This window comes from Saccopteryx leptura, chromosome 2 (assembly GCF_036850995.1).
Source record: "Saccopteryx leptura isolate mSacLep1 chromosome 2, mSacLep1_pri_phased_curated, whole genome shotgun sequence".
NCBI lineage: Eukaryota > Metazoa > Chordata > Mammalia > Chiroptera > Emballonuridae > Saccopteryx > Saccopteryx leptura.
This window is the reverse complement of record NC_089504.1, coordinates 279,055,804-279,072,943: the sequence shown is the minus strand read 5'-3', so window position 1 is coordinate 279,072,943 and position 17,140 is coordinate 279,055,804. Positions and strand designations below refer to the sequence as shown.

The 17,140-nt window shown below is 52.4% G+C and overlaps 1 protein-coding gene across 2 annotated transcripts in view; it reads right to left on the bottom strand.

Annotated features, from left to right (window-relative positions):
• LRRN2 (leucine rich repeat neuronal 2) overlaps positions 1-16,754 on the bottom strand; it is a 67,461-nt gene extending 50,707 nt beyond the window's left edge. The window contains exon 1 of one of the 2 annotated variants that reach the window (XM_066361984.1): positions 16,391-16,754. The gene's annotated coding sequence lies outside the window, so the exon portion shown is untranslated. Of the gene's footprint in view, positions 1-13,691; positions 13,763-16,390 lie in introns of those variants that run through there. The other variant, XM_066361985.1, reaches the window with a different exon arrangement.
• Positions 16,755-17,140: the final 386 nt, after the last annotated feature.

Here is a 17,140-nt window from a genome sequence, read left to right as displayed (position 1 = left end):
TTACATAACTGGATATCACAATGTGTGCTGGACGAAGCATACAGGACATTCTGAGTGTTCTGCAGGTGCCCTGGGGAAGCTCTTCTAAGAAAGGGCTATTTGAGCTGAGATCTGAAAAATAACTAAAATCTCGGGAGGAGTATGGAAAAGGGGTGAAGGCCATGAGGCGAAGAGGAGCCTGGCAGTGAAGGAACGGAAAGAAGCCAATGAGAGAGCGCAGGGCATGGGGCGGGGGAGGCGGGTAGAACTGGAGAGGGAGGCGCAGGCTGAGTCCTCCAAGGGGCTGCCGCCACTGCTCATCCTAAGAGCACTCACCGGGAATCCCTGAGGAGTTCTGGGGCTGTGAGAGAATATGACCAGGTCAGGCTATCCTTAAAAGGTCATTCTAGCAGCTATTGGAGCTATTTGGAGCAGCTATTGAAGGTGTAAGGTAGATGCAGGAATGCCAATTAAGTGATTCCAGTGGTCCAGGCAAGAGGTGAGGGCAGCTGAAAGTAACGTAGAGGTTGTGAACATGGGGAAGTGGATGGATTTGGGTGCTGTTTTGGAGTAGATTAGCACCCAAATCAGGCAGGACCTGGTGGTGGTGTAATGGTAAGGGTGTAAATGGAAGAGCTGACAATGCCTCCCAGTTTATGGCGTACAGAACTGGTGTGAGGTGGTGTCATTCACAAGAACAGGCAATGCTGGAAGGGGAATGGGCAGAGGGTGGAGAAGACAGTGGGAGATTAGGAGGAGAATCATGACTCTGCCTTTAGATATGCCCAGTCTGAGGGTTTTTGGGGTATCCAACTTAGTCAGCTAGACAGATGGATATAAGGACTTGGTCGTCACCTGAATGTGGCTGGTTGATAACAGAAGGCACTCATGAGATGGCCTAATGACAAGTATCCAGTCAGAAGAGAATACCGTGAACCAGACCATCGGGAACACCAAGGTTTAAAGATGAAGAAGGGAAAGGTGGCTCAGCAAAGAAGACTTGGGAGCAACCAGAAAAGCCAGGATTGTGGGGTAAGAGAAGCCAAAGGAGAAGAAAGTGTCGGAAAGGAAGGGAAAAATTCTTCTGAGAACTAAAAAAAAAAAAAAATGTTCCCTGCATTTAGCGATATGGAGAGCTGTCTCAGCAGAACGAGGAGGGAGGCAGCAGGCTGGAGTGGGGCAGGGGAAGAAGTGGGAGGTGCAGAAATGGAGAGAGCTAGTATTGCCAGTTCTTTCAAGAAGTTTGGCAAAGGAGAAAAGACAAGGTGGTGGCAGAAAGTGGAGTTGGGCTTGGGGAAGATTTTTGTTGTTGCTGTTGGAGGTGGGAAGAACTTGAGCTTGGTGGGAAGGGTATTCTGAGAAGACCAGAGGGCAGGGTCTAGAGCAGAGGTGGTGGAAGACTGGCCTGCAATGGAAATGCCTCCTCTGCAGAAACAGAAGGGTGTGGAGACAGGTACGTGTGAGGGGCTGGTGGGGATGAGTTGAGGGAATTCTGCCTGATGACTTCCTATCTCTCTGTGAAGTAGGAGGTGAGGTCCTCAGCTGAGAGTGAGGGTGCAGGTGGGAGTGGGGGGGAGGGTGTGAAGTAGTCATTGTAGAGTCAGGAGACAGAGACCCAGAGGAATGTGGTAGGAACACCAGGCACTTTGGAAGAATAAGTTGAGTTGGTAACGATAAATTTTTAGAGGTACCAATCTGCCTCATTTTGTCTTTTTCTGGCAGGTTGAGTTGTCCGGATAAAGGCAGAAAGAAGCAGATGAGTGATTAATCCAGACTGGGACTTTGCCAGCCAGGGGCAATAAAAAAGAGGGTCAGGAGAGTTTAGGATAGTGGCAGGAGAGCTCTTCAAATGACAGAGCATGGGATCTATCTGGACTCAGAGGAAGACAATGAATGGCAAGGAAGCAGAGGTGTCATGGACCAAAGACCCCAGTGGGGTCAAAGAACGGCTGTGTGTGGGTCAATGGACAGCAAGCTGGCAGACCAGGAGGTGATAACCAGAAATCAGGGATCTCTACGAGGTGACTTTTCAGGTGATGGCAAGATCTAGGGTGTGACATTGGGAGTGAGTGGCTGAGGTGGGGAGGCCAGTGAATGGGCTGATGGTCTGGGGGTAGGAAGAGTTGTCCATGTAGTCACTGAGCTCACCCAGGACAATGGATGGACTTGAAAGGGGAAGATGTCTATGAGCAGATGCTTTACCGATCCATCCAGGAGGGTGGCTGGCGATGATAAAAGGGAGGGGGAGAGTAGCCCGATTTTACAAGATTTGGAGAATAACGATCTCTTAGAGAAATCATATTCCCTTCCACCTGAAGTACATTCTCCAGATTGAAAGGTCAAAAAAGAAAGTGGGAGGAGTTTTGAGAAGAGGTAATAGATACTGCACAGGGCCAGAAGTTAGGAGATTCATCTCTAGTACCGATGACACTAAAATGCTGCGTGGCCTTGGGCAAGTCCTTTCCCCTCCCTGGGCCCCAGGTTTCTCATTAATAGAAACAGGTTGGAGGAACTGGTTAAGTCAGAGCTTTCCAGCTGACATCAGGGAGCCACAGACAGGTTCCTGGCGTGCTAAGATCATGATCCCCTTCGCCCTGGGTCAGTAGAGTCCCCAAGCCATTGTCACAGCATATGCCTGCTATGATGTGAATGATCCCCTTCGCCCTGGGGCAGTAGAGTCCCTGAGCCATTGTCACAGCATATGCCTACTATGATGTGAATGATCCCCTTCGCTCTGGGTCAGTAGAGTCCCCGAGCCATTGTCACAGCATATGCCTGCTATGATGTGTGAGAAACGGGAAAGCAGAGGTCCAGACACTCCAGGGACCTAGCCACCTCTGACGTTCTGTCTGCGCATCTCTGGTGCTCCATCTTAGAGAAGGCTAGGAGGAGGCCGATAGAAGAACAGACAGATTCCAGCTGCTGGCAGAGATGAAGCCGAGTTTCCCAGTTCCCACTAGCTCCCTTCGCCTCCCCACACCCGCGCCGGCTGAGGGAGCTGCGATCTGCTCAGATGCCCAGGTGAGGGCAGGCGCCTCTGCTCTTCCTATGCCTGGTGGCTGGGTGGTTACTGGTGGCCTCAGCCTCAGCAGCAGATTATGAACATGGAGGAGCAGCCACCCACTGGCCCCTCTTCCACTATCCAGTTCTGCAAACAGACTCATCATCTCTGAGTCGTCAGGCAGCGTCTCACTGCGCATGACCCAGACCGAGCCTTCACAATGCAGATCTTTCTCTGGAGGCCAGATACTTCTCAGAAATCCACAGAAGATCCACTTACGTGGTTGACCTTGGGCCACCCTCTCTCTGCTAGGCCTCCTTGGCCCCCTTTCCCTCCATCTCATGTCGGACGCTATATATACACTTAGAGAATGCATAGACAACCTAATTTACCCTAATCATGAAATCAGGAAAGACCTAGCCCCTGGCCCAGTACTTTGTACATAGTAGAAAGGCAATAAATATTTACTGAATAAAGACTATTCTTGAATATTTAAAAAAAAAAAAAAAACGCTACCAAGCCCACCCGAATTTTTAAAATTATTGATCACATTGCTCGTCTTTATTGGAGTAGATAATTAAAAGATTACTTTTAAAATTCTGTCACATGTAGGCCCTGGCTGGTTGGCTCAGTGGTAGAGCGTCAGCCTGGTGTGCAGAAGTCCCGGGTTTGATTCCTTGCCAGGGCACACAGGAGAGGCGCCCATCTGCTTCTCCACCCCCCCCCTCTCCTTCCTCTCTGTCTCTCTCTTCCCCTCCTGCAGCCGAGGCTCCATTGGAGCAAAGATGGCCCAGGCGCTGGGGATGGCTCCTTGGCCTCTGCCCCAGGCGCTAGAGTGGCTCTGGTCGCGACAGAGCGACGCCCGGGAGGGGCAGAGCATCGCCCCCTGGTGGGCAGAGCATCGCCCCTGGTGGGCGTGCCGGGTGGATCTCGGTCGGGCGCATGCGGGAGTCTGTCTGACTGTCTCTCCCCATTTCCAGCTTCAGAAAAATACAAAAAAAAAAGAAAAAGAAAAAAAATTTTCTGTCACATGTATTGATGCCCACTATGTGCCAAGCATTTTACAAGTGTGAATTGGTTTCATTTTTACAAGCCTGCGAGATGGGTACATTAATCCTATCCTACAGATGGGCAAACTGAAACTCAAAGAGAGGTTAAGAGGCATGTCCAAGGTCATAGAGCCGGGAAACAGTGGCCACAGGATTCTAACCCAGATGTCTCCAACTTTAAAGTTGGTGCTCTGTTTAGCACAAGGCTGCCTCGGAATCAACCGAGAGGCAGAAGCAAATGGGGAGGCAGAGAAGGAAGACAGCAGCAACACAGGCTGCTGAGGCTCCCCTCTGCCTTGCTCTGGGAGGGCAGTTTTGAGGTTGGGAAGCTTTGCTGAAGAAAAGAGGAAAGTCAGGCCCTCACTTCCCCTTTGATTGCTAGGTTGGCTCACCCACTACCTTCACAGTCTGGGCCTTCCTTCCTTCCTTCCTTCCTTCCTTCCTTCCTTCCTTCCTTCCTTCCTTCCTTCCTCCCTCCCTCCCTCCCTCCCTCCCTCCCTCCTTTCCTTCCCTCTCTCCTTTCCTTACCTCTCGCCTTCCTTCCTTCCTTTTAAAAATTGTATTTATTGATTTTAGAGAAAGGAGAGAGAAAAAGAGACAGAGAAAGGGGGGTGGACAGGAAGACTCAATTGGGCAGTAGCTGCCTGTATGTGCCTTGACTGGGCAAGCCGGGGTTTTCAAATGGATGACCTCAGCATCCAGGTCGACCCTTCACCCCCTGCGCCAACACTGGTCAGGCACAATCTGGCATTTCATTCAGTGCCACCCGGCTTGATTCTCTGAGCCTGCGAGGGGCCACAAAGGTGCAAGGGCTCCCCTCTGGACACATTACCCCCGTTCCTTACCCCCTCATAAGGCAGAGCAGCCATTGGGCCCAGGAGATACCTGTTGTTCTCAGGGTCGAGGGAGCAGGCAGGAACGGCAGAAAACATGAGTGGTCTGACCTGCCCCAGGTGAGCATGGCTGCCAGCCCCTCCACACCTGTTTGCCTCTGACTGACAGGTGAGCAGCTGTGCTCTACAGCTGTCTGTCCATCTGTCTTTTCCTGACGCTCCTCAGAGGGGAGGACCTGGACTTCAAGCAGCAAACCTTACTCCAGATAATAGTCCACAGGGCAGAGGAGGAGTGGGGCAGGAAGAAGCTCGCCTCTCTCTCCCTCCACAACCTGAACCCCTCCTACTGCCGCCGCCCCTCCCCACTACGCCCCTAGCTTTGCCTGCCAAGTGCTGCAAATTACCACACATGCCAATAAGTCATTAGAAACCAGAATGGTAAATGTGGGGTTGCTATGGAGACCAACACCAGGAGCTGGCGGCCCTGGGGGCCAGCCTGTGGCTCAGGTGTGCTGTGGGAAGAGCTCGGAAGGCCAAAACACCTGGCAGAGGGGAGATGACACGCTATGCGCTATCAGGGTGACGATTCCGGGCAGGGCACTGGGCACTGCCGCCTCCTCTCGCCCCCTCCCCAAGCCTCTGGTCCTCCCCACCTGCAGCTTGTTAGGTGTGATAAATGACACACAGGCCGCAGAAAGGCAGGTGCAGCCCCGGCCAGTGGGCCCAGCCCCCTCCCATCATAGACATGTCCTCCCCAGAGGAGGTGGCTGGGATAAAGCCTATATGGGAACTAGCCTTGGGGACCAGCCCTGGGGCCAAGGACCACTGACAGCCTTTAGCAGTCTGAGCTGGTTGCCTGTGTTGGGAGGAAACTGAGGCCCAGGGACAGGCTGAAAGCAGAACAGCCCTCAAGCCTTAACATTCTCATCTTCTGAGCCTGGAACTCACTTTGCTCCTGCCTAGCGCTGAGCATAGTGCCCGGGCCCCTGTGGGTCACAGTGCACACATACACTGGTTGGAAATGGCTGATAGAAGGTGTGCAGCATCCAGAAGTTCCGACAAGGCGGCAGTAGGCTCTGGATGGGTATCCCAGCTCTTCCACTAACTTGGTGTGACGTCCCACAAAGCCACTCCTCTCTGGGCCTCAGTTGTATCATCTGGAAAATAACTGGGATTGCCTCAGACACATATTCCACATCGGGATCTTCAGAGTTATGAAGTGGTTGCTCGGAGTCATGGGTCAGGAGGAGGCCGAGGCAGTGGGGTGTTCAGGTCCAGCCGCTTTGCTCCAGCTACATACAGCAGCCTTCTATTCATTTCCTGTTGCTGCTAAAACATATTACTGCAAATTTTGATGTTTAAAACCACACAGATTTATGCTCTAACATGCAAAAATGAGTCTCACTGGGCTACAATCAAGGTGTCGACAGGTCTGCATCCCTTTGTGGAGGATGCAGGGAAAAATCTGTTTCCTGGCTTTTTTCCCCTTCTAGAGGCCACCCACATTCCTTGGCTCATGGCCCCTTCAGTCCTCAAAGCCACCAATGGCCCATTGAGTCTTTGTCACATCGCATTACTCTGACACTGACTTCTGCCTCTCTCTACTACATTTAAAGAACCCTTGTTATTACACTTGGTGTACCAGATATTCCGGGCGGGACTATCTCTTTATTTTAAGATTCCTACTTAATTCCATCTGTCACCGTAATTCCCCTTGTCATGTAACCTGACTTAGTCAGAGGTTTCACAGACTAGTACACACACATCTTTAGGGGCCATTATTCTGCCTGCCACATGTGTTTCAAAAAAGGATTCTATAAATGTCTGAAAGCCACATGACCAGAGGATTCTCAGGTGCCATCAGTTTTAAAGTGCTATGATTCGGACCCCTCTGTTTCTCCCTGGGAGATCATTATAAGGAATTCAGAGGAACTTTGGGCCTGACCATCAAGTGTGAATGGTGGTAGTCTTAGGCTGTCCTGCAGGGGTATACAGAGAGGGGATTGCTATGTCTACCAGAAAGGAGGTCTCCAGGGAAAAATAATGAGGGCTGTTTTGGGGACCACGTGTCTCAGCCCTTTCCTCCCCATTCCATATACACACATACACTCAGATTGTCCTGCAGTGATCTGCTTTTGCTTTTCCTTTTAAGTAAAGTCAGATGGAGCTGTGTGTGTGTGTGTGTGTGTGTGTGTGTGTCCATGCATGCAAGTGAAGGATCTCTCCCATCAGACAAGATAGCGGCTGAGGCCACGAGTCTGTTTTCCTGTGCTCCCCCTACTACCCATCCCCTCCACTGGCACTGCACCTAGCGCAGAAGGCACGCTGACCTAATAGTCATAAACTTGAGATGTCATCCTTTCCTTTCATACCTTTAACTTCAACACCGTCCTCTTCCTAGATCCATGCAGAGGAATCCCCAGATTTTTTTTTATTTTTATTTTTCTGAAGTCAGAAATGGGGAGGCAGTCAGACAGACTCCCACATGTGCCCGATCGGGATCCACCCGGCATGCCCACCAGGGGGCGATGCTCTGCCCATCTGGGGCGTCGATCTGTTCCATCCAGAGCCATCCTAGTGCCTGGGGCAGAGGCCAAGGAGCCATCCTCAGCGCCCGGGCCATCTTTGCTTCAATGGAGCCTTGGCTGCGGGAGGGGAAGAGAGAGACAGAGAGGAAGGAGAGGGGGAGGGGTGGAGAAGCAGATGGGTGCTTCTCCTGTGTGCCCTGGCCGGGAATCAAACCCGGGACTCCTGCACGCCAGGCCGATGCTCTACCACTGAGCCAACTGGCCAGGGACCCCCCTCCCCAGATTATTTTTAACAAACTCCAGAAATAGTACCAAGTCTAGAAAGCATAGGTCTTAGAATCTTCCTGCTAGCACCTTTCCAGGACCATTAGTGACCAACTCTAGCATTTACAGGTGAGACAGGCTCTGACAAGCCCTGAGGGAGATGGGGCCTCCCATTTGCTTCCCATACAACATAACCCTCTGCCAACGGCCTAGGACCCAGTGCGGCTGGATAGCAGCACTCTTGTGAGAAAGAATTCCTGGATATTAATCACTGCACCCTCTGTGTTTTATGCTTTTTTGCAAATTACCCTCTCTCAGCCTTATTTTTTTCTTGGTATAAACCGGCAGCTTACTCTGATTCCTACCTCTATCATACGTCCCAGGGGACCCCAGAAGAGAAATGTGATGAGGTAGGAGAAAGGTATTCTTTGGAGGATCAGCCCTGGGGAAAATGAGGGGGAAAGAAACTAACATTTATTGAGCTTCTACTTTGTAGCGGGCACTTGACACAGATTATCTCATTTTATGCGGTGGTTGAGAACCAGGGCCCTGGAGTCAGGAAGATTTGAGGCTAGATTCTGGCTCTGCCACTTGCCAGCTGCGTGTGGCCTTGAGCAAGTTACTTAATGATTCCCAGCTTCATTTTCCTCAACTGCAAAATGGGGGGAAATCATATACCCTAGTTGTGTGGATTAAATGCGTAGGTAAGAACTCAGCAGTGTTACTTTTTATTTCTAACAACCTGATTAAGTGGGTATTATTAACCCAGATTTGTAGATGGGAAAACTAAGGCTCAGAGAGGTTAAGTAAAATGCCCAAGGATGTGTGGTTAAGGGACAGGGTCTTTAACCCACTTCTAATTCCAGTTCCTCCCCATTGTGAGCTTAGACTGCATCTTAGGGATTGTGCCCAGTGCCTCCAGGTAGAGTGGGTGGGCCCTCCTTTCTCAGGATGCCAGAGCCCAGAGGAGGGAGAAGTCTCTTTAGCAGAAAGGGTTGCCCATGTGACTCTTGGCTCTTGCTCTTTGTCTGGGGATAGGGTCGGGGCAGAGAGAGTAAGGTGCTACTGAGGGACCCCACTCCACTCCACCCCACTCTAGGGCTCTCTCTTTATGGTCAGGTCTGAAGTGAGCCAAACCCCAAGACCCCAGGTGGCCTCTCTCCAGGGAAAGGACAGACTCACCCCTCATGAGGGAATGTTTGCTCATTTCAGTACAATGTTATTTCTAGTTCACTATATACAGTACATATCAAATTGGAATGTTCTAGCAGTAACCTACCAAACAGGAGCCAGGCTAGTGAGAGGAAGGGAGAAGAGCAGCTAGCTGCAGGCTGGGTAGAAAACAGAGCTTAACGGATGGCAGAGAATTGGGCCTAACGTCAGCAGGCCAAGGGGCTGGGGATAGCAACCGATTAGGAAAGCACCCATCTCAGAAACTACATGAGAGCTGGGAAGGGACCTTCTCAAAGCAAGACATGTCAAAGGGTAGAGATCAGCTGGCCTTGCAGAGAAGAAGGCAGGAATGGGACAGTGGGCATTCATCCTCTAAAGCAGGGGTCCCCAAACTTTTTACACAGGGGGCCAGTTCACTGTCCCTCAGACTGTTGGAGGGCCAGACTATAAAAAAAAACTATGAACAAATCCCTATGCACATTGCACATATCTTATTTTAAAGTAAAAAAACAAAACGGGAAGAAATATAATATTTAAAATAAAGAACAAGTAAATTTAAATCAACAAACTAACCAGTATTTCAATGGGAACTATGGACTTGCTTTTGGCTAGTGAGATGGTCAATGTGCTCCTCTCACTGACCACCAATGAAAGAGGTGCCCCTTCCGGAAGTGCGGTGGGGGCCAGATAAATGGCCTCAGGGGGCCGCATGCGGCCCATAGGCCGTAGTTTGGGGACCCCTGGTCTAAAAAAAGGGCTGCTCTCCTGTCCGGAGAGAACAAAGGGGCACCGGAAACCTGATGGTGGGGAAGGGACTACACCGGAGACAAAACCTGTTCCCCCCCACCCGTGCCCCCCCCCGTGCCCCCCGCACCCCCCCAGGGCCTCCCTTTTCCCATCCCACCCCCAGGAGCTACTAGTTCCCTTCTCCAGAACTCCACCCTCTGCAGACCCAAACCCCAGCCAGTTCCAGGCCGCAGCAGCCGCACCCCTTCGAGGCAGCGTTCCTATATACTCCCACACAGCTCACAGTTCTGATAACATTTATAGTCTAAATCACACAGTTTAGCACTTGGTTTTAAATACTGTCTGGTATTATTCCCTTGTTATTTCTTGGGAGTATAAGGTTTGCCTCCTCAACAGATCTGTAGATTTCCTTACCAGTCAAGACCACTGACTTACGTTTCTTTCCCCGAGCCCACAGCCCTCACTAGGACGGTGCTCCAAAAGCACTTGAGGGGTGGTGAGTACTAATTGACGAAATTAGCTTAAATGGCTGGAGAACCTCCTGACTAGCCACCTAGTGAAATACTGAATTGGATGGCCAAAATCTTGGGGTTTTAAAAGGTCAGGTCATGTGACCTCCTGTCCCAAACCCTGCAAAGTCGCCGTTTCACTCGGAAGCAAAACCAAACTCCTCACCTCAGCCCCAAGGCTTCCCAAGATCTGGCCTCCTCAAACCAACCAGGCACGGCCCTGCCTCTGAGCCCTTGCACCTGCTGTTCCCTCTGCCTGGTGTGCCTTTACCACCTTGTAGCCACTTCATCTTCACCCAGACGTCCCCTTCACAGGGCGGTCTTCCGGACCCAAACTCTCCCCTCCCTAGCATATCCTCTCCTATCCCTCTTCCTTGCTTACTTTTTTCTCTTTAGCACTTGCCACTTCCTAATATACTATTTATTTTACTGTCTCCCCTGACAATCAGGGATAAACTCCACGAGAGCAGAAAACTCTGGTTGCTGGTTGATCACAGTTGTCTAGACCAGCAGGCCAAGCACAGATACTTTAAAAATACTTACTAAATGAAGAGGCCAGTCTCACTCTGTCTGACAGAGCTGACACATGGTTCTGCCGAGATGGGCAATAAAGAGGAAAACCCCAGATGTGGATGTGGGGTTACACCCTTCCATTCCTGGGCGAATGCTGGGCAGATACCTTCAGAAGGTCAGGGGCCTAGAGCCGGTGAGCCCAGCTCGCTTCATCCCATTGGGAGGTCTGTCCAGAAGCAGAAGATAGGGGGTTTCAGTGTCAAGTCCTTCCCCTTCCTCACGCACAGCTTGCCCACCCCTCTGCGGTGGTGACTCCATCTCCTGTCATTACCACCTCTGCCCTCCTGGGCCAAAGACAGACCTTTCACCACCTGCCTTTGAATGCTCCTTTTGAGAACACTTTATAGAGGCACGTAACCTCTCCTGCCTTTCTTATCTCTTCTTTCCTGCCCCAGCCCGCTCCCGAAAGGACCTGGTAAGACAGACCCACTTTTATAGGGGGAGCCAAGCTGATTGCCTGACAATCAAAGCTCCTTCTTCCATATGGTTTTTCCGGAAGGATCTGCATTATGAGTTTGTAAATATGAATGGTTGTACTTGTTCTTCCTATGGACACGAGGCTGCTTGCTATGGATACCCCATGGACAACACCATTCCCAAACCATCCACACCTAATCTGCTGAATCAGGGTCTGTGCCCATGCTCGCATCTCCCAGAAGTCACCCCTGCAGTGCTTCTGCTTTTGTAGCCACGGGGATTGACTCTCTTTTTTGGGGGGGAAGGAGGACTGATTCTTAGAGTCCAACTTTCCTGGAGAGCCCTGGCTCCATGTGGTCCCTGAGGCACTTAGCTGAGACAGAAGGAAACAATGTCGGTTCTTGAGGAGCTGTGGGAGCAGGAGGAAGAGGGGACACCCTCTTTGAAGGTCTCAGAAAGGGGACAGGCAGCCCCTTGCTTGGACAGGGCTCTGGGAGCTTCTTATTGTAGGAAGCGAGAAGAATGGGCTGGCTGGCCCCAGAGCACCCTCCAGGTCCGGGGACTACTGGATCCCGGGGTGGTTAAGAAGCAGGAGTCCTTGGGTCAGAAAGAAGGTTAAATCCTCCGTTGGTTTTTTCTAGCTATATGCCTTTGAGCAAGTTACTGAACCTCTTTGAGTCTCAGTTTCCTCGAGTTTAAATTAGAGATAATAAGAGTGCCTGCCTAATAGGGGTATTTTTGAGGATTTAATCGGATAATGTAGGTAAAGCAATTGGCACAGTGTCCGGCACATAGTAAATGTTCAATAAAAGCTAGCTGCTATAATTAGCATCATTACAATGTGAGAGGTAGAAGTTGAGAAATGGTTATTGCCCCAGGAAGCCTCTGCCTGCTCTTCATCTTGGAACTCATTTCAAGTCCAACAAATGCTGAGCAGCAGGGAAGGTGTGGGTGGAAGAAGTGTACAGAGAGAAACTGGATTCTAAACCAAACCTGATTCAACTCCCCTCCTAACAGGCATCTCCAAGGTGTCCTACTGGGTCCCCAGAAAGTGCAAGAAGCCAGACGACAAGGGCTGTGGTAGCTCTGGTATAAAGTATCTGGGTTTGGAGCACAGACTGCTTGAGGATGACTTAGACTATTTAGGAAGCATGGTCACGAGACCAATCCCAGAGAGATGTATCAGGCCCCCTGTCCAAAGGCCAACTGTTCTAGGCCAGAGAGTGTGGGACTGTCCTGGGAGACCTGCAGCACTAGAGGCTCAGCTCCGAGCCCTGGAAACAGAGGCTGAGCCGGAACCTGCCCCAGGTGACCCTGATACCTACAGAAGGCATTGCACACACAACGTGGTACCTTTCATATACGATCCCGGTGCCCCAGATGCCCCTGGCGCCAGTGTCCTCAGGCCCACCACCTCTGCCTGGTTGACTCCTTTTCAAGCCTTGCCCCAAATATCATGTACTTTGAGAACCATTCCCTAATCTGCAGACAGAGATAGTCATCTCTTTATCTGCTTATCCCTGTATTACAGCACTTGTTTCATTATTGGAAGACTGGCACTCACTCCCACTGAATAATAATAACAATAATATACTTACATAGTACTTACTATGCCAGGCACTGATCCAAGCTTGTTACATGTATTAACTCATCTAATCATTGTAACAAGTCCATGAGACAGGAAACCGAGGCACAGAGAGGTCAAATGACTTGCCCAATGTCACTCAGGTATAAGTGGTGAAGCCTGGATTTGAACCCCAGGTGTGCAGCTCCAGACTCTATATTCTTACTATGAACTCCTGGAAGGCAGGGGCAAGATCTAATTTGTCTCTTTGTCTCTAGCATCTACCACAGTTCTGAACACACATTAGGTGCTTAGAAAAGATGGGCTGATTGTGTAAGCAAATGTCTGCATAAAGCTAGTCTGGTGACTTCCTAGCCTCTGTGTTTTAGGACTGAGACCAGGGTCCTCAAAGAAGTGTAAGGTATAGGCGTTCTTACTCTCTCAGCAGTCCCACCACACACGCTGTCTGTCCTGTCTGGTTATGTGTTTTCTTGCATGTCTCTTGCCTTCTGTTTTCCGTTTCTGTTTGCCTTCTGCCTTCGTCCCGCTCCCCTCCTGTTCCTGGTCACTCCCCCCTTTCCTGCTCCTCTCATTGTCCTCGCCCTTCCATGTAGTCCTTGCAGGCTTGAAAGCCTCCCACCTCCATTTCTGGCCTTGGAGCATTTACAGAGTCCAGGCCTGCTCAAGGAAGCTAAAAACACCAGTGGCACTGACTAATTAGACTGGCTATGGACCTAATTTTTGCACCGTGACCCTCGATGAAAACAGCAATTTCCCATCACCTCTACCTGGATACAGGGCGGTGGTGTGGATGGGGTGTGGCCTGCCTACAGCTTGTCACACATCTGTGTAGCGTCAGAAAGAGCAATGCCTTCCCTGCCTCCTCTCTCAGGGTCTCATCTCCTCTAGGAAGCCTTCCCTGATTACTGGAGAAAGCTTATTTATGTAAGTATTCAGCAAATCCTTACATATTCTCATATACTAACTGAGGAGACAAGGCATACTTCCAAAAAATTTGATTAAAATATAATCTTCAGACAACTGTACAACTTACCAGATGTCACAGACATCATAGAGGCCAAATGAACTGCAGACAATCAATGATTTCTAAACGTAAACCTATGTGACATGAGGCTAGTGGTTGATCCTCTCTGGTCCTCAGTTTCTTCAGCTATAAAGCAAGGGATAATGATATAATTCTTTCAAAGCTTCTGACTGGTACTTATTAGGTACTCAATAATAAAACTGTATCTTTCTCCCTCCTCTGTCTAAAACACTGTCCTCCCAGCCAAATGGTGAAATATGAACTAGTCCATCCTTTTAGGTCAGAAATGTCTTATGTGCCCTGGGTCTGTACGCTTTGTGGTACCTGGTATATTGTAAAGAGATGGGCCTGTCATATTAGATGTCACTCAGCAAGTTGATGACAATTCACTAAGACTGTCAAGACCCCCAAGCAGTGGGTCTTTGAAAGAGTCTGGTGACACAGAACTAATCACCTAGGAAGTACAAATAAATACAAGTTCACTTCTGCCCTGAGACACGAAAGTTTGTTTAATTGCTATATCCTCAGCTCCTAAAACAGTGCGAGGCACATAGTAAGTGCTCAATAAATTGTTGAATGAAGAAATTTCCTTTAAAAAGTAATGGATTTTCTTTTTCATTTCAAGTAAAAAAAAAGGGGGGAGGGGAGTAGGGAGGGCAAATGGCAGGTACAGGAGACCTGCCAGGGGAACGCAGCTGCCAGGCCCACCAGCCCTGGCTCCTCCTCCACAAAGGGGATTCAGCAAAGCCACCAGGGCACGTGTTCCCACCAGCAGGGTGTCTGGAGCGCAGAGTACATGCCTGGCCTGTGGTTAAAGCTGCAGTGTACAGAAGAGAAGAGGGCAAGGATGGCGACGGAGACCTGGAGAGGAGCGAGGAGTCTTCGGGAGAAGGGGTAGGATGAAAGAAGAGGGAGGGCACTCTGAGGAGGGAGGGGGACACAGAGACACTTGAGGAAAGAGAAGAAGGAGTAAAGGGGAACGAGGGTGAGAGCGGAGGGAGGCACAGGGTAGAGAACGGGGAGTGGGGAGGAACTGTGAACTACAGAGGAAACCTGTCTCAGTCTGGGTTGGGTTAGTCTTGGCAGACCTCTGAGTGCCCACTGCTATTTGGTGTCTCCTGCCGGTTAGGCTGTACCAGGGGAGGGTGTGGATCTGGGGGTGTTCCTAGACACCAGGTGCCTGGGCAGGTCTCGATCGCTGGAGCACTGAGACCTTTAGTTCCATTCTCTCCAGAGGGACCCCCTAGGCTCAATGTGAGCTGGCCCAGGGGAGGGCAAAGGGCCTAGAAGGCTCAGACCCCTAGCTGTGCCCTTGTTTTTCCATCTTCTCCCCACAAGGGCACCTGGTCAGCCAGGAAAGTGGGTCAGGCCACCCACATGTGACTTTATTCTAATACCAACAGGGCCCGCAGGCACGGGAGCCTCAGTGCCTTGTACACAGACCTGCCCACCCCATGCCCAGTGCTCCTTGCTGGAGGGACCCTGAAGGAGCAGTGGGCAGTGGAAGACAGAGACAGTGGGAGCAGAGACAGCCTCTCCTGGCTGTCTCACATAGGGAGAGGACACAGAGCCAGAGCCTGTCCCAGGCTGGTGGGGAAGGGGGAGCCTGCCTTGTACCTGGGCGCATGAAATACCCAGAGCTCCCAGTGATGGTGACCAAGGAGGCAGGGAGCCACCTCTACTCCCCTGACTTGGGGAGGCAATCTTCCCACCCACCTTCTGGAGTTTTCAAGCAGAAGGCCTGTCCGGTCCATCTCTGCCACTGAGCGCTGTGCCCAGCCCACCCCCTCCTGACCGGACCCTGCCATTAGAAGCTGCGTTGGCTCCAACAGATGGGAGCTGCGGCAGTCTGAGGAACAGAGCACAAAGCTCAGCTGACATTTTCCTTCCTGTTCGTTTGATAGAGAAGGAAGGAGGGGGAGCACAGCAACGCCCCTTGGCCCTCCCCCAGGGTCCGGGTCTCCTGCACCTTTAGCTTCTCAGCTCAGTCCCCCTCACCGGCAGCTCCTTGCTGGCTGGACAGCCAGAGCCTGTGCCGCCCTTGGCTGCAGGACAGACGGACCACCTGTGGCTGGCCACCCCCTCCTGTCTCCTGGGTGCTGCGGTGGGCCCAGAGCTGCCCCTCTGATACGGCTTCCCACTCCCAGAGCCCCCAGGCTGAGCCCGAGACCAGCCCATCCCTCACCCCAAATGTCCCATCCCAGGTTGAGGACAGACCCCTGACCGCCTGGGAGGAGCCTGGTTCAAGGTTCCAGATACTTCGGGCAGACACCAAGGCCACCTTGTCCCTCCGCACGGACACCCGAGCTCCAAGGAAGGAAAGGTCCCCGCGGCTCTGGATCGGTGCCAGCCCGCTGTCCGCCTCTGTCACGCCCTCCCTAACCTCTCCGCCACCTCTCGTCTCCCCTACATCCCAGGCCCACTCTTCCCAGCAACAGTTTGGGGGCGGTTCGGGCCTCTTGGGGTGGATTCCGACCCAGACGTCCCTCGCCCGCCGCCTCGGGTCCAGCCCGCGCGGTCGGCCACCTGCTTTCCATTCCCCAGCCCGCCTCCCCTCGGCGCTCGCGGCCGCTTCCCTTCCCGAGTCACCAGCTCCCTGCAGGCAGCTCCGTGGCGCCCGCGGCCGTCCCTCCTCCAGCTCCCGCCACGTCCTCGCCGCCACGCCGGCGGCCCCAGCGCCGCGGGGCCAGGCGGACCCGCACACTCACCCCGCGGCCGCCGTCCGGGTGCGGGGCCGCCGCGCCGCTCGGCTGCAGCCCGGGCTGGGCTGGGCTGGGGAACCTGGTCCGCGCCCTTCCGTGCGCCGCCCGCCCAGGTCGGGGAGGCTCGTGGGCGCCTTGCCGCCGTGGAGTTGTCCTGGGAGTGGTGCTGGGGCAGTCGAGGAGGGCGACGGAACAGCGACCCGCTCCGCCGGCCCGCCCGCGCCGCCCTTTGCGCTCGCGGCGGGAGGCTGCGGGCTTGAGCCGGTGGCGCCTCCACGCGCCGCGAGGCCAAGTACACCCAGCGGGCCCCCGCGTTGCCCCGCGCCCCTCCGCGCCTCCTCCCGGCTCCTCGCTCGCCCTCCTCACTCGCTTCTCTGCCTCTCTCCCAACCTCCCCAAACCACTCCGGTCGCCGCCTCCCCGTCTGCGTGCCACGCCACCCGCTTCCAGTCCCACTGCCATTTTAACTCCTGAGTGGCCAGGGGCACCTTCTCCCTAACACACATCCATTCCCCGGAGGGAGGAGTTGGGTGGGGCCAGATGCTAAAGCTTGAGTGTCTGGGGCCAGTGGCGTTCTTGTGCCTTTAGATGCAAGGCTTGGTGAAAGAACTGGGCACAAGACCTGGGTCTGAGAGGAGAAGGTGTTGGCTCTTCTGATGTTGCCTCTTATCCCTTGCAAAGGCCAATAGGTTCTACCCTTCCGAAGTTAACAGGGGACTAAGGAATTCAGTGGGATTGTTAGAATTTGTTCAATGGA